At 43.9% G+C, this 14,915-nt stretch overlaps 1 protein-coding gene across 2 annotated transcripts in view; it reads left to right on the plus strand.

Moving 5' to 3' along the window:
- The window catches only part of MAP2K5 (mitogen-activated protein kinase kinase 5), a 3,489,187-nt gene that overhangs the window by 2,581,242 nt on the left and 893,030 nt on the right, over positions 1–14,915 (plus strand). The window lies entirely within an intron of this gene.

The following is a 14,915-nucleotide window of genomic DNA, read 5'->3' on the forward strand; positions in this document are numbered from 1 at the left end:
TTTTTATGTCTTGGATGAGGTTTAGGTCCCTAGATCAGGTAACTCTGCTGCTATTTGATGTGAAGTTATTCAATCTCACCTTCATTCTTACTGATGGGTTCCGAGTCAGCTAAATTACAAAGTTTGAGGTCTCCAAACAGCTCGAGGCCAAAACCCTATCCCATGATGCTCCTCTACTTCCCTCAGATCTAGTTTGCTGCTGCAACAGATTGAGCATGTTCCTTCAGCTCAGGCCGTTTTTGGTAATCAGCTAAGTAAAGTTTTTCCTTTTGGTTTCTTCTTTATCTTCTATTTAGAAGAATTTTCCCCCTTAGCCAAAGTTAGGCTGGTATTTTCTTTACTTTCCACATTTTTGTGAGGAATTTACAAAGAAAGTTAGTGGAAACGATTTCCGTTATTGTCGTTGGGCCGTTTTTTTTTGTGCCTGCTTAGGCATCTTTGTACCCTATCCCCTCATAGTCAAGTTTAGGCTTTAGCCGGTTAGGCTTAATTACTTTGTTTTATAGCCGAGTTAGACTTTATTTTCTTTTTCGATAGCACAGATTGCTGAAACAGTTAAGTAACCTCTTTTCTTAGCCGGTCAGGCCTTATTACTTTATTTCATAGCCGAAGTTAGGCTTTATTTTCTTTAGAAATAACTTGAGTGTTGTGATAGCCAAGTTTGGCTCTGAATAATATTTTGATTTGGATTGTGATTATTCTGTTGGTTTCTGACATTGTCTAGTGGATTAACATGTCTGAAAAGGTGAAAATGGGCTTTAGGCAATGCCCCAAGTGTAATCAGAAAATGTCTGTCACAGATGGTCTCACCATCTGTGTTTATTGTTTAGGCGAGGTCCACCTTCAGGAAGTATGTTCTGTGTGCCACGGTTTTAGTACCAGGTTCTGGCAGAGAGAAAAAGGAAGCTAGTGGAAAGTGGCCTTATTAAGACTGCTTTTCAATTGGATTTGAACTCTGCTCCTCAGGAAGAACCAAAACCTTCTTCTTCTTCCACTTCTGTCTGTGGTTCAGAGCCAGAAGGCCTTTCGACTCCGAAGGTATCAAAGAAGGTATCTGACTCGGCTCCACAGTTAGCGGTGCCGACTGTTCAGGTAGTGGTTAGGAGCCGGTCCCCAGTCTTGGAGCTGATATCTCCGACCCTAAGGTCTCCAATTCTGGGTTCACCTGCTCCTTCCATGGCCTCCTCTCGAGCTTCCAGACTGTCTGATTCAAATGTGGATCGTGTGGTGAGGAGATTACTACAGATTCCAGTGCTACCTAAAATTTTATCGGCTTCAACTCTGGGCTTCGGAGCCAATCAAGTCACCTACTTTGCGTACTGTTGCTCATCTGACTCAAGTCAAGCCTTCAGAGCCGGAGGGTACTGATCAGTTGATCGTAGAACCATTGGCGCCGACCCCCATGTCTGGTCTATCAGCACCGACAACCCTGATGTCTTCGGCCCCGGCTGCAGACTCTGGTAGCTGACACTTGCCCGTCAGTTCCGGGGAGGGGAGTCAAACTGATGTTTTGGTTCTGACTCTCCCCCTCGGGGCTTCGACGTGGATGAGCTTGGCTCCCACCTTGGGATCGGAGCTGGCGGCTTTGGTGCAGGAGGAGTCCTCAATGTCTTTGGACTTGGGGGCTTCCCTGCATCTGAGCCTTGGTGCCTTCGATGCCATGAGGAGGGTCTTGTCCCCCCGGACAGTCACAACTTCTGAACAGACTACCTCTTACCGTAAAGCACCGGAATCTTCTCCATCACCACAGATACATCATAAGCGTAGGGACCAGGAGCCTCAGGAAGCCCTCTCGGGGGAACGCTGCTCTTCTGAGACCTCCCCAGAAACTCCCACTGAGGAGGTCCCTAGGAAGAGGACATATAAGAGAAAACATGTCTATTCCCCTCAGGAATCTGTCGCGTCTGACACCGATTTGGAGGAATCGGAAGGGTCCCCAAGGTCCTCCTCTGAGGATATATCCTTCACAGATATCCTAGAGATCCTGCAGCAGAGGGGTGACTGGCAGCCCATCATCCCTTCCAAGGATGAATTGGTGCTCCTGAAAGCTTTTGGGTCCTGACCCTCCACCTCTAGGGTGTGTCTGCCCTTCGATGAGTTGATGAATCTTTTATCTTGAAGGGAGTGGGAGTCACCAGATACCATGGAACCTATCCCTAGAAGACCAAACAAATATATTTCTGCACCTCATGATAAGACTTTTTTATCTAAACCTATTCCTGTTGATGCCATGGTGGTTGTGGCAGCCACTAAGAAAGACATGTCAGAGACCTCTACATCTGTCCATCCTCCTAATAGAGAATCTAGGATTATGGCCATATTTGGCAAGCGCACATTCAGTTCTACATTTGCTCTTCATTCTTTGAACTATGTAACTCACTTTAACAGGCTTCAAAGAGATCTCCTAAAAGAGCTTGGAGATACTCTTCAGGGTGCAGTAGCTGATACAGTAGCTGATAAGGTGACATCTCAGCTTGCTACCCTTAATTCCATCGTCAACTCTTCCATGTGTCTCTTATCTTACACAGCTGATGGGACGAGTAGGGCAGTGGGTACAGGAATAGCTCTTCGGAGACATTCCTGGATGCACTTATGTTCTTTTGTGGAACCTTTCAAGTCATCCTTTGTGAATGCCCCATTTGATGGTTCCTCACTTTTTGGACCTAAAGTTAGAGACCCACACCTGATGTGAACAAGACGGAAAGACTCTATCTGCCGTAGGAGTTTGTTTTTCCACACCTACTAGACCTTATTCCAAAGGCCAGCGGAGTGGGAAAATGTGGTTCCACAAAGCCCAAGGAGCCTTTTCGGACACATGAGGTGAAACCCTCTCCAGGGGCAGAGGAGGGGGCAGTAATGGAAGACACCGTCCACGCAACAGAGTGGGTCTGCAGAACCAGGGTGACAGGGATCAGTTCCTTGGGAAACCCTATCAACACTCCTGAAAGGAGGCCTGCCTGTCCACCTCTGGAGGTAGTTGGGGGACGTCTATCTTTGTACCTAGGCACCTGGCTGAAAATCACAAAAGACAACCAAAATCACAAAAGCAACTGGGTACAAAGTATAATATCCTAAGGTTATATTATCCCCTTTCTCTCATGCCCAAAACCTTTAAGAAAGATCCCAGATGTTCCACCCAGTCTTCAGGACATAGCAACAATAGAGATTCAAAAGTTGCTAGAAAAAAAAGAGTCATCCAGTCAGTCCCGGCAGACCAGAAAGGATCCGACTTACTCAAGATTTTTTTAGTACCAAAGAAAACAGGGGACTGGAGACCGATTCAAGATCTCAGCAGACTCAGCAGATCTGTAGAAAAGATAAAGTTCTGGATGGTCATGCTTCAGTCAGTACTCCCATTCTTAGGAAAAGACAATTGGATGTGCTCAATAGATCTCCAGGATGCGTACTACCATGTAAAGATGGCCAGGCCATCCAGGGATCATCTGCGCTTTTGGCTGGGGGCCAGTCATTACCAGTTTCAAGCCCTGCCCTTTGGTCTCACTGCAGCTCCCAGAGAGTTAACCAAATATATGGCAGTGGTGATGGCTCAGTTGAGGCATCAAGGAATCCAGCTGTTTTGATATTTAGATGACTGGCTCCTTACTGCACCCACCAGGCATCATCTCATACAGGCAAGGGACATTACTTTAGACCTCTGCTCTCAACTGAGGATAACTATAAATTCAGAAAAGTCTGCCTTATCACCATCTCAGCATACCGTCATTATAGGAGCAGAGTTAGACACCGTCAACATGTCCCTAAAACCTCCTTGGGAAAGAATACTTATCCTTCGACAACAGATTCTGGACATTTTCCCAAAGCACAAAACACCGGCATTGGAGATTCTCAGACTATTGGGCACCATGGCAGCAGCTATTATAGCAATAACTCTGGCGAGGTCACACATGCGCTTTCTTCAATGGCTACTATTCACATAGCGGACCTTTCAAGAATTACCTATGAATCACCTGGTTTGGATAACCAACTCATGCAAGAGGGATCTTCAGTGGTGGCTGATGTCTGAATCGGTAACCATGAGACGCCCCTTTATTATTCCGACTCCAGTTGCAACTGTGACCACGGATGCCTCCCTGACCATGTGGAGGGGCATTAAAAGGGATGGACAGCCCAAGGCATATGGCAAGAACATGAGGCTCACTTGCATATCAACATCCTAGAGTTGAGAGCGGTACTCCTAGCGTTGCAGTACTTTCAAGACTCTCTTCTACTGGGGACCATTGCAATCCAGTCAGACAACATGTCAGTAGTCTGGTATATAAACAAACAAGGAGGGACCAGATCTTATCCCCTATGTCATGCGGCCCTGAGAGTATGGCATTGGGCACAGTCCACCCAGCGCTTTCTGATAGCAACGCACATCCAGGGGAAATCCAACATGATAGCAGACAAACTAAGCAGAGCCATTTAGTTCCCACATGAGTGGTCTCTCAAGAACAAAGTGGCGGAAATGATCTTCCACAGATGGGGCCAGCCTTGCTGCGATCTCTTTGCAACACCCGCAAATACCAAATGCAGCAACTACTTTGCCCTAATCCCCCCAGTGGGGGAGTCCCAGAGAGATGCACTCGTACATGATTGGGCCCCGGGCCGTCTTTATGATTTCCCACTAATTCCCAAAGTTCTGCAGAAAACCAGTGCCTTGGGAAGGACAGTTATCTTAATAGCCCCCTTTTGGCCTCATCAGATTTGGTTAACCTTTGTAAAGCCTCATCTTTTGGAAGAGCCCTAGATCCAGGACCCAGTGCCGCACCTTCTGACTCACTCGTCAGGAGCTCTTCACCCTTCTCTACAGTCCATCAAACTGACAGCGTGGCTGCTCCTATTCCAAGAATAGCCAGGTTCCAAAATTTGTCAGCAGAAGCTCAACATATACTACTGTCTTCCCATAAATCCTCAACTAGAAAGCTTTATCTTAGTAAATGGAGGAGATTTTCTATCTGGGCCCAGCAAAACAACATCGATCCGTTCCTTGCTTCTATATCAGATGTATTGGAATTTTTGACCAAGCTATTTAATGAAGGGGCCGCATCAGCGACTATTCGAGTTCAACTGGCTGCTATATCAAATTTTCATATTGGTGAACTAGGGGACAATGTCAAGTCTTATTCAATGGTGAAGGCCTTTCTAAAAGATGCAATACATTTGAGGCCCTCTGTTAGATCCCCTACTACTCCATGGAATCTAAATCTTGTTCAGAGATTATTCTTCCTCCATTTGAGCCAGCATCTTCCTGTGGGTTGAAATTTCTCTCGTGGAAAACTGTTTTCCTAGTGGCTATCACCTCTGCGCGCAGAGTTTCAGAATTACAGGCCCTGTTGGTAAGGCATCCATATTTGATATTTCACAAGGATAGAGTTTCCCTCAGAACAAACCCCTCTTTCCAACCAAAGTTTTGCTCGGAATCCAACCTTAATCAAACTATTGAATTGCCAGTTTTTTTCCTAATCATACTAACCAATTGGAGTATATGCTTCACAAGCTTGATGTTCACAGACAGCTTTGTTTCTGTTCAGACAGGACAAAAGACCACAGGCAATCTGACCAGCTGTTTGTGTCATTTTCAGATTCCAGGAAAGGTGCCGCAGTTTCCAAACCTACCTTATCTAAGTGGCTTTCAGACTGCATATCCTTTGTTTATAGTTCTGCAGATATTCCCTTAGAAAACAAAGTTAAAGCTCATTCAACTAGAGCTGTTTCTACTTCTACAGCCTTTTTGGCCGGCTACCAATAGATTCTGTTTGTGAGGCAGCTACATGGTCAAAGCCACATACCTTTATTACTCATTACAAAGTAGACAAGACCTCTAGGGACAGGGCTTCCTTTGGTTCTGCTGTCCTTAGGCAGGTACTCCCGTGAGCCACCCAAGATTGTGGTGCTGGTGACGTTACCCATCAGTAAGAATGAAGGCGAGATTGAACAACTTCACATAAAGAAGTTATGTACTTACCATAACGTTCCATATAAGTTGTTCCTCTCGCCTTCATTCTTATAACCCACCCTCCTACCACCAACCAGTGTCTGGAAGTTTGAGAGTTGACTCTGCCTGTTTTGTGTTTTTCTGAGGAGTTTTTTCCTTTCATCGGTTACTGGAAATATGAGTATGGTGTTGTTACTCTGTGACTATGTTACTAGTTGGCAGCAAACAAGATCTGAAGGAAGTAGAGGAGCATCATGATATAGGGTTTTGGCCTCAAGCTGTTTGGAGACCTCGAGCTTTGTAATTTGGCCAACTCAGAGCCAGCGGATCGGCTCCGAACCCATCAGTAAGAATGAAGGCGAGAGGACACATGGGATGTTATGGTAAGTACATAACTTCTTTTTTTGTTGATATGTTGCAGATCCATCAGAATGGAATTTGAAAATGCTTTGGAAGACAGGCATAGATCGCCCTTCAGCAGTCTGAAGGAATGTGTGTACAGGTATAGGGCTTTGAGGCAGACCGAGTAGGACATGTTTGCAGCTTGTATCCTTTTTGTGAGGAACCTCTGTGGACATTCCATTTGTTGTATGTGCCTAGTCAGGTAGATACCAAAGGGTCATATTCAGTTATTGGTCTGATGAGGGCCAAGTACAGTGGGACAATGTCATACCCTTGCTTATAAGTTACACAACATAGAAAGATTTCCTTACTGCTATAGACACATGGTGGTCAAAAGACAGGTTATTGTCTACATGCATTCCCAAATTCCTAATTTCTTCCTCTAGTATTAGGGAGGTGTATTATCAGTGTGGTAGTTTCCAGGGGTAGGTGACTTTCCAAAATTTCTTTCATTTCTTGGCATTGAGTTTTAGGCAGTGTTTCTGGCACCATTTATTTTTCTGTCTCAGGCCATCTTGGAGGGTATTTATGCATCTAGTTTGCAGTCTACAGACTCTGTCATCCAGTGACACTTGACATTGGCCTTGACTTATGAGGAGCAGATAACGAAAAGTAGGGGACCCAGCAAAGAGACCTGAGGGACTTTGCTATTGACTAGTGTCTCTCTGTGGAGGTGGATTCCCCTGTACAAATTTCCTCAGTCCTGTGAGCCAACTGGCTGTCCTGTGGGTGACAGGGATTTGTGCCTATTTTCTTGAGTTTGTCTCTAAAGCCTGAGTGGGATATTATGTCATATGCCTTGACCATGTCCAAGTAGGCAGTATGCACCATTTTACCCTCATCTGTTACTTTGGTGACCATCTCGAAAAAGGCTACCAAGCTGAGTAGACGTAACCTGTAGCTTGATGAAACCAGACTTGGTTGGATTCCATGTCTGCAGATTTCCTGTGTAATAGTTTATTATTTGCATGATAATTCTTTCCATGGCTTTGCATATGATACTAGTCAGATTTATGGGTCTGTAGTTGGCCCACCCTTGTGCAAAGGGATGACAGCTGGAGTCATGTATTAGCTTGACAGAAAGCTTTTCTGGAGGCTCTGGTTAAAAAGGGATTCTAGTGGACCTGGTAGGTTGTGTTTCATGCTTTTTAGGAGGCATCCTGGAATATTATCAGGGCCCATTGATATAGTGTTCTTGGTCTTTGTATTCAGGATCATTTCCTTAGTTATAGTTGGAGGAGTCATGCTCATTGGTATTCCTCAGTGGTGGCAAGGGAGGGGGGGGTTAAAATTGGAACTAAAGTTGATGGCCAATAGATTTGCTGCATCTTCCAGCTTAGTCTAGATGGCTCTGTTTGCAGTTACTTGGGCACATTGTTTGTGTACTGCCTTTGAGGTTGTAGGCATATATGAAGAAAGCCTTGTGATTGTCATTGGCCTGGGAGGCTATTTTTACCTCAAATTTGTCTTTGGTAAGACTTGATTAGCCCTTAGAGTTGCTTGTTTAGATTGATGAAGGAGTTTTTATATGCACACACATGCGTGCACACACAGCTTCTATGAAAAGTTGATAGACTTCAGTTCCCTACAGCCTAGCAGGGTAGTAATCCCACCACAAGCAATCTCAAAACTGGCCAGCACCTTGGTGAAACCAGAAAAACAGTTTTATCATGGCAACTCCTAAAGCTATATAAAAACTATAGCTATTACAAAGCAGTCAAACCAGATTCGGCATCCATATACCCCCCTCAGTGAACATAGCACAAAAGTATTTCCTGATTTAAGTACACATCACATTTCACTTGTTAATTAAAGTTGCTCATTAAAACTTGGTCTAAACATTCCCCCTAGTCTAATGATCCAGTTGTGTTCTTTATTATTTAAAATAGAGTGCCAACCCATTTTGCCCTGTCTGTTCCCTTTTATTATGTCAATAATAATAAATGTAACTGTGCTGTTGTATGTTGTAAAGTATGCTTAAATAATGAGCTGGAAGCTCTTTTATTATGGATATCACTAAGATGTTCAGAGACCCTCACCCGCAGAGACCTAGATGTTTGGCCCACATAAAATGCTGTGCAGTTTTGAGATTGCTTTGGGTGTTGTGGGCCTTTGCACCAGCCGTACTTGCGATTTCTGCATGTGTACTTAGTACTGCCACCTCCCCAGACATGGCTAGGGAATAAAACACCTTTTCCCTGTGAAAGTCTTGAACTACAGCCAAATAAATAATAATAAATATGAAATAGTAATGTGCAGAGCAGGCTGGCCAGCAAGAGGTGAATACCAGCAGCGTGGGAGCTGAATGTACTAAATAATACCCTTTTCTCAAATAGTAAATAATATATCAATAAATATCAGTCACAAGATCTTAAAAGTTCATAGGTTCATAGGTTCATAGGTTCATACTAGGCTATCTGCCCGAGGGCATTTACAAGCCTAGCCCATAGTTTTGTGGCTTACGCCACCCCTTTAGTATGGGGAACTATACCCATTATTTTGCTGTGCTGTGAATGAATAAAGCATTTTCTTAGACAATAAAGAAATCGAGACAGTGCTGATACACAGATATAAAGGTAATTAATTGCACAGTCAGTATATTTGAAAAGAAAATATTATAGCTAAGTAAACCTAGTTGATTCTGATTTAAAGAATATTGAACCCTTAGCTATGCTAAGTGCATATGCAGGCTGGTGCAGATTTTTACAGTAAATTTGCATTGATGTGAACAAGAAGGTCTTCCACTCAAGACTGACTTAGTCCACTTGCTCTATATTAGCTTATATTCTGCTTTCCAGGAACTGTGGAAAATGGACTCCTGTGTATGTGTGCTAGTATATACATACATGCATGCATGCAGAGGTTGTAATGAATTGTACTGTGTGTCTGATACTAGTGGGCCAAAATGTTACTATGGCATTATTTATGTACTCATTCTCATTCATTAATTTTACTGCAATCAGACATCTGAGTTGTATACAGTCAATAAAGTGGCTATAAGTGATTGTCACATCTGTGTGTATGTGTGCATGCTTATGTGTGGGAGTTGAATCCTGCAGTTGAGAAATTAATCTTTGTTTGCCACTTACTATTTGTTTTTTTCAAATTTATGTTCATATTTTCATAACTGAAAAACCTACGTGTTATTGAGGTGTATAGTGTGGGAGACAGGACAATTCACTGTCAGTGCTTGTTTGTATCACACTATACTGGAAATATTACTTGTTGTTTGCTAGTAATTATGAAAATAAGCAATATTTTCATATATACTTAATACTTCAAACAATGATTGTCTTAAAAACTGTTGCATGACATTAAGTGAACGCTTAGATGTTGAAGAAAACAGTCTTTAATATTTGCTCTGTAAGCTGTGCATCTTGAGACATCCAGTATTATTTGTTTTGCTAATTATACACTGAAGTATTTGTTTTCAGTTTCTGTAAATATCTCAGTAAACATACACTTATAGGGGAATATCTTGCCATGTGAAAGCGTATGACTGGTTAACAAAAATGCTGTAACAATGTATGTCTAGGTTGTACAATTTTCAAGATATGAAGTTTTTTGAAAGTTTACAAAAAATGGAATTTGTGGTTTGTGTGCATTATAGTATATTACAGTATTTATGGAAAAGACTTGAAGCACCAACTGTGATCACCATAAAAACTGCTACTTACTGATAACATTGCTGTTTGCATTTTAAAAGCTTTTATTCTTCACAAAATATTAATATTTATTTTATGCTTTTTAATGTTATTTTTCAGAAAGTGCTCTGGAATGCAAGATGTGTGTAGGCTGCTAGAGGTGTGACATTCCACAACATATAGGTATTAATGAGTTAAAATGCACATTAGAGCTGCTGGGATGACGACAGTGATGATATATATATATATATATATATATATATATATATATATATATGTGTGTGTGTGTGTGTGTGTGTGTGTGTGTATTACGTCATCAAATGTCAGACATTTCAAAGATTGAACAAAAGAGAATGATCATTTTAGAGATGATCTAAAATAACTGTATAGCACACAAAACAAAAATATATCTGCTATTATTAATCCTCGTTCATTCCTTACATATGGGTATCTGTTCCGAGCTCAGAACCGAGCCGGCCATTTTCCAAGCTCGCGTCAGCTTCAAACTCTTGAGCTAAACTCTTACCCACAATTCCCCTCTCCCTGTTACCCAAGATTTCGTTTGCTGCATTGCCATCCGGTTGTGTCAAGCTACTTCTCTTGCGCTAAGTACAGTCAATTGTTTAATTGCTTTACAAATTACTTTTCTGTCAGAAAAGATAATATTTTATTATCTCTTGCCCTATCGCATCTAGCGTTTATAATTTCAGGTTTTCTTCTCTGTCCTTTACTTACTCTTTTTACCGCGAGGTAATTTCTCCTTACCATCGTTGGTAATCCCTTTCCTTTCTTTTTCATACCTTCGGATACTCTTTTGTACCATTGTTGGTACTTTTCTTTTTGTTAATATGGCAGATAAAAAGGGCATTTCGGGGTTTAAGCGGTGTTCTGATTGTGGACACAAACTGCCTACTTCTGATGCACACTCTTTATGTGTTTATTGTTTGGGAGCTTCCCATTTGTCTGTTGAACCACCTTGTACCATATGTGAAAACTTTTCTAACAGAACTTTGTTAGAAAGGAAAAATAAACTGATACTGAAGGGACTTCTAAAATCTCCCTTTTCAGAGGCTCTTTCTGGGTCAGAGGTCTCAACCGCTTCTAAAGCCCATAAGAAAATGCATGTTTCTACTAAGGCTAAATATTTGCCTTCATCCCTGGCTGGGGAATCTCAACAACCAAAATCTAAAAAGGCTAAAATTTCGGCTCCGGAGCTCTCTCAGTCAGCCCCAGTGCTTTCGGTGCCCAGACTTTCGGCACCGAAGCCTTTGGCTCCATTAGTGATTTTGGCTCCGTCCTCTCCTGCAGCCTTCTACATATCGGCACCGAGGGGCTCCTCGGTTCAGACCTTCACCACTGTATTGGCACCGACCGTTAAGTCGGTTTAGACCTTGACCACGTCGGCTCCGAGATCTTCCTCAGAACCAAGGCCTTTATTTCCTGACTCCAGTTTTGTCGGTTCCAGTTTCGGCACCGACAACCACTTCGGCACCAATCCATGTGTCGGTGCAGACAATGACATTGGCACCGATGACTTCTTCGGTGCAGACTACAGTAGTTCAGTCTTTCTCGGCACCGTTGTCCTCAGTGCGATCAGATGAGATGGGCACTGAGTCTGCCTGTTTTGTGGACAGGCCTGTTTCTCCCTCAGTCTCTGTGAGGTCCACTAGAAGTCTTTGTGAACATGATGTGTTGCGTCTTGTGGACCAGGCATTCTTGGCCAGAGGTATTCCACCCCCCAGGAGCTATCCTTCCTTGGGAGGTGATCACCCATCTCCAAAGACACCCTCTTATTCTCCTCCTTCATTGCCTTTGAAGTCCATTGATATAGTACAGTCTACCCCTTATGTGGTTCCCTTTATGGATCTCACTAAAGAACCGCAGTTGCCTTTGTGGCAGGAAAGTTTTGCTATGACCCAGGATGTTAGCTGTGATACGCATAGCTTGCTGCTCCACAGCCATCCAGGGACTCCGAGTTGGCAGGCTGAGCCACTTAGGGGAGAAGTGCCCCCTGTCCCTGACATACACTCCTCTCTGGGTGGACCAGCCTTCCAACTGATGGGAGAAGGCTTTCGCTACTGGCGATACCGGACTGTCTATACCTCCGTCCGCCTCTGGTACACTGGTTTCACAAGTCGCACATAGTGGACACCGGGTGCAAGGGCCTCAGGAATCCCCTTTTCCGTTGTCTTCCCCAGCTTCTCCCACTGAGGAGGTCCACCAAAAAAGTTTGTGTAAGAGGAAGCACATGGACTCCACGGTGGAGTCTCTCACCGAAGACACAGATTTCGATGAGGGGGAAGGATCCCCTCGGTCACCCTCTGAGGTATCCTTTGACGATATCCTTGAAATCCTGAAACAGGGAGGTGACTGGCAGCCCTCTAATCCGACCCCTGAGGAATCTGTGTTCCTGCAGGCTTTTTGCGCCTCGCCCCCTACCTCCTGGGTTACTCCACCTGCTGATGAACTTGTCAAGATGTCCAGACATCTACTGGAAAAAGCCCTGGCATACTCTCTCCTCATTGCTCAAAGGCTGGGCATAACCATAAACTGGCAGAAATCCAATCTCACCCCATCTCAGTCAACAGAATTCATAGGGGTTATCTTGGACACAAAAAAATGCAGAGCTGCTATTCCAGAGCACAGAATCTTAAGGATAAAGCAACAACTAATTCCAATCCTTTCAAAGGAAAAATCCACGGCTCACTCAGTTCTACAGCTGTTGGGTTCCATGGCAGCCTCCATCACCATTGTTCCCCTGGCCAGGTTTCACATGAGGCTTCTACAATGGCTACTGCTCACCCAATGGTATCCTTTTCAGCATCCTCTTTCAACCATGATTCGAGTAACCCACAGGTGCAAACAGGATTTAAATTGGTGGATGACACACAATCTATCTCAATGTTCTCACCCCTTTTCCCCCCAGCAACCCAAGGCCACAGTGACCACGGACGCCTCCCTGATGGGGTGGGGGGGCTATGTCAAGGACAGACAGTCCAAGGCACTTGGTCCCAACCGGAGGCCCATCTGCATATAAATGTTCTAGAGCTGAGGGCGATGCTTCTGGCGTTGCAAGCATTCCATCCCCTGCTGCCATCTGGGACAATTGCGATTCAATCAGACAACATGTCGGTGGTCTGGTACATCAACAAGCAAGGTGGAACCAAATCGTACTCCCTTTGTCGAGAGGCCATGAGGATATGGCAATGGGCAATGGCTAACAACCGTTTTCTTCTAGCAACGCACATTCCTGGGAGTTCCAACATGATAGCAGACAGACTCAGCAGGTGCATTTTGCAACCTAACGAGTGGTCCCTGAATCCCTTGATAGTGGCGGAGATCTTCCACCGCTACGGCCTCTTTGCATACCCCGGCCAACTACAAATGCAGCAACTACTTTGACCTGATTCCCCCTCTGGGACAGTCACCCAGGGACGCTCTAGTCCACGATTGGCCCTCGGGTCTTCTCTACGCATTTCCGCCCTTTCCTCTCATTCCCCAGTTTCTGAAGAAAGCCCGGCAGTTGAAAAGAAAGGTAATCCTCATAGCACCTTATTGGCCACGACAGATTTGGTTCCCATTCCTTTGGCCTCACCTACTAGATCGACCATGGATCCTCCATCCAATCCCGGAGTTGATCTCACACCCACAGAACCTGATTCATCCCAACTTGAACAGCCTGAAGCGAATGGCTTGGCTACTCCAATTCCCTTGATTGCCAGGCAGAATGATCTTTCTTTACCAGTACGTGATATTCTCATTGCTTCTCAAAAGTCCTCCACTAGGATTACTTATCTGAGCAAGTGGAAAAGATTTACCTGTTGGCTGAAAGATAAACAAGTAGACCCCTTTTCAGCACCAGTGTCAATAATACCAGACTATCTGGCCGACCTGTTTCAATCGGGTCTATCGGTGTCTACCATTAGAGTTCATTTGGCTGCAATTTCTAATTTTCACGAGGGTGTCCAAGATTCCTCTCTTATGTCCCATAAATTGTGCAAGACCTTCATAAAAGGTGTGAATCATCTGAAGCCACCTTTTAGGGAACCTATTCCACCATGGGACTTATCATTAGTTCTACAAGCTCTGAAAATGGCACCTTTTGAACCAGCCTCTTCTTGCAATTTCAAGTACTTGTCATGGAAAACTTTGTTTTTGGTCGCTATTACTTCTGCCATACGTATTTCTGAACTTCAAGTTTTATGTATCAAGAGTCCATACTTGATTTTTCATAGAGATAGTGTGTCTCTGAGGACTAATCCATCATTTCTGCCTAAAGTGATCTCTGAAATGTCCATTAGTCAAGCCATTGAATTGTCAGGTTTCTTTCCCAACCATTCAAACAGAGGAGAGTATTGCCTACATACCCTTGATATACACAGGCAAATCCGTTTTTACCTTAACAGGACTAAACCCTTTCGTAAATCTGACCAATTATTTTTGGTCTTTTCTGGATCTAGATTAGGATTGGCTGTTGCTAAGGTCACATTAGCTAGATGGTTGAAGGACTGTGTGACCTTTATTTACACACAACGTAATATTTCGTTGCCCACTACCATGAAAGCTCATTCAACAAGGTCGGTGGCAACTTCTGCTGCCTTCCATACCAGAGCTTCTTTACATGACATGTGTGCAGCTGCAACTTGGGCTACGCCTCATACCTTCATCAATCATTACAAATTGGATTTAGCCTCCAGGGGAAGAGCATCTTTCGGTTCTATGGTGCTCAGGAATGTCCTTCCACGAGAGCCTCCCAGGAATAGAGGTAGCTGGGGACTCTGTCCCATACATAAGGAATGAACGAGGATTAACAATATCAGATAAAGAAGTTATGTCTTACCATAACGTTCCATCTGTATTGTTGATCCTCGTTCAGTCATTACAACCCTCCCTCCTTTCCTCTCCTGTGGTTTCTAGTGGATCTCACCATC

The sequence above is a fragment of the Protopterus annectens genome, chromosome 7.part0 (assembly GCF_019279795.1).
Source record: "Protopterus annectens isolate FY-2018-M chromosome 7.part0, PAN1.0, whole genome shotgun sequence".
Classification (NCBI taxonomy): domain Eukaryota; kingdom Metazoa; phylum Chordata; order Ceratodontiformes; family Protopteridae; genus Protopterus; species Protopterus annectens.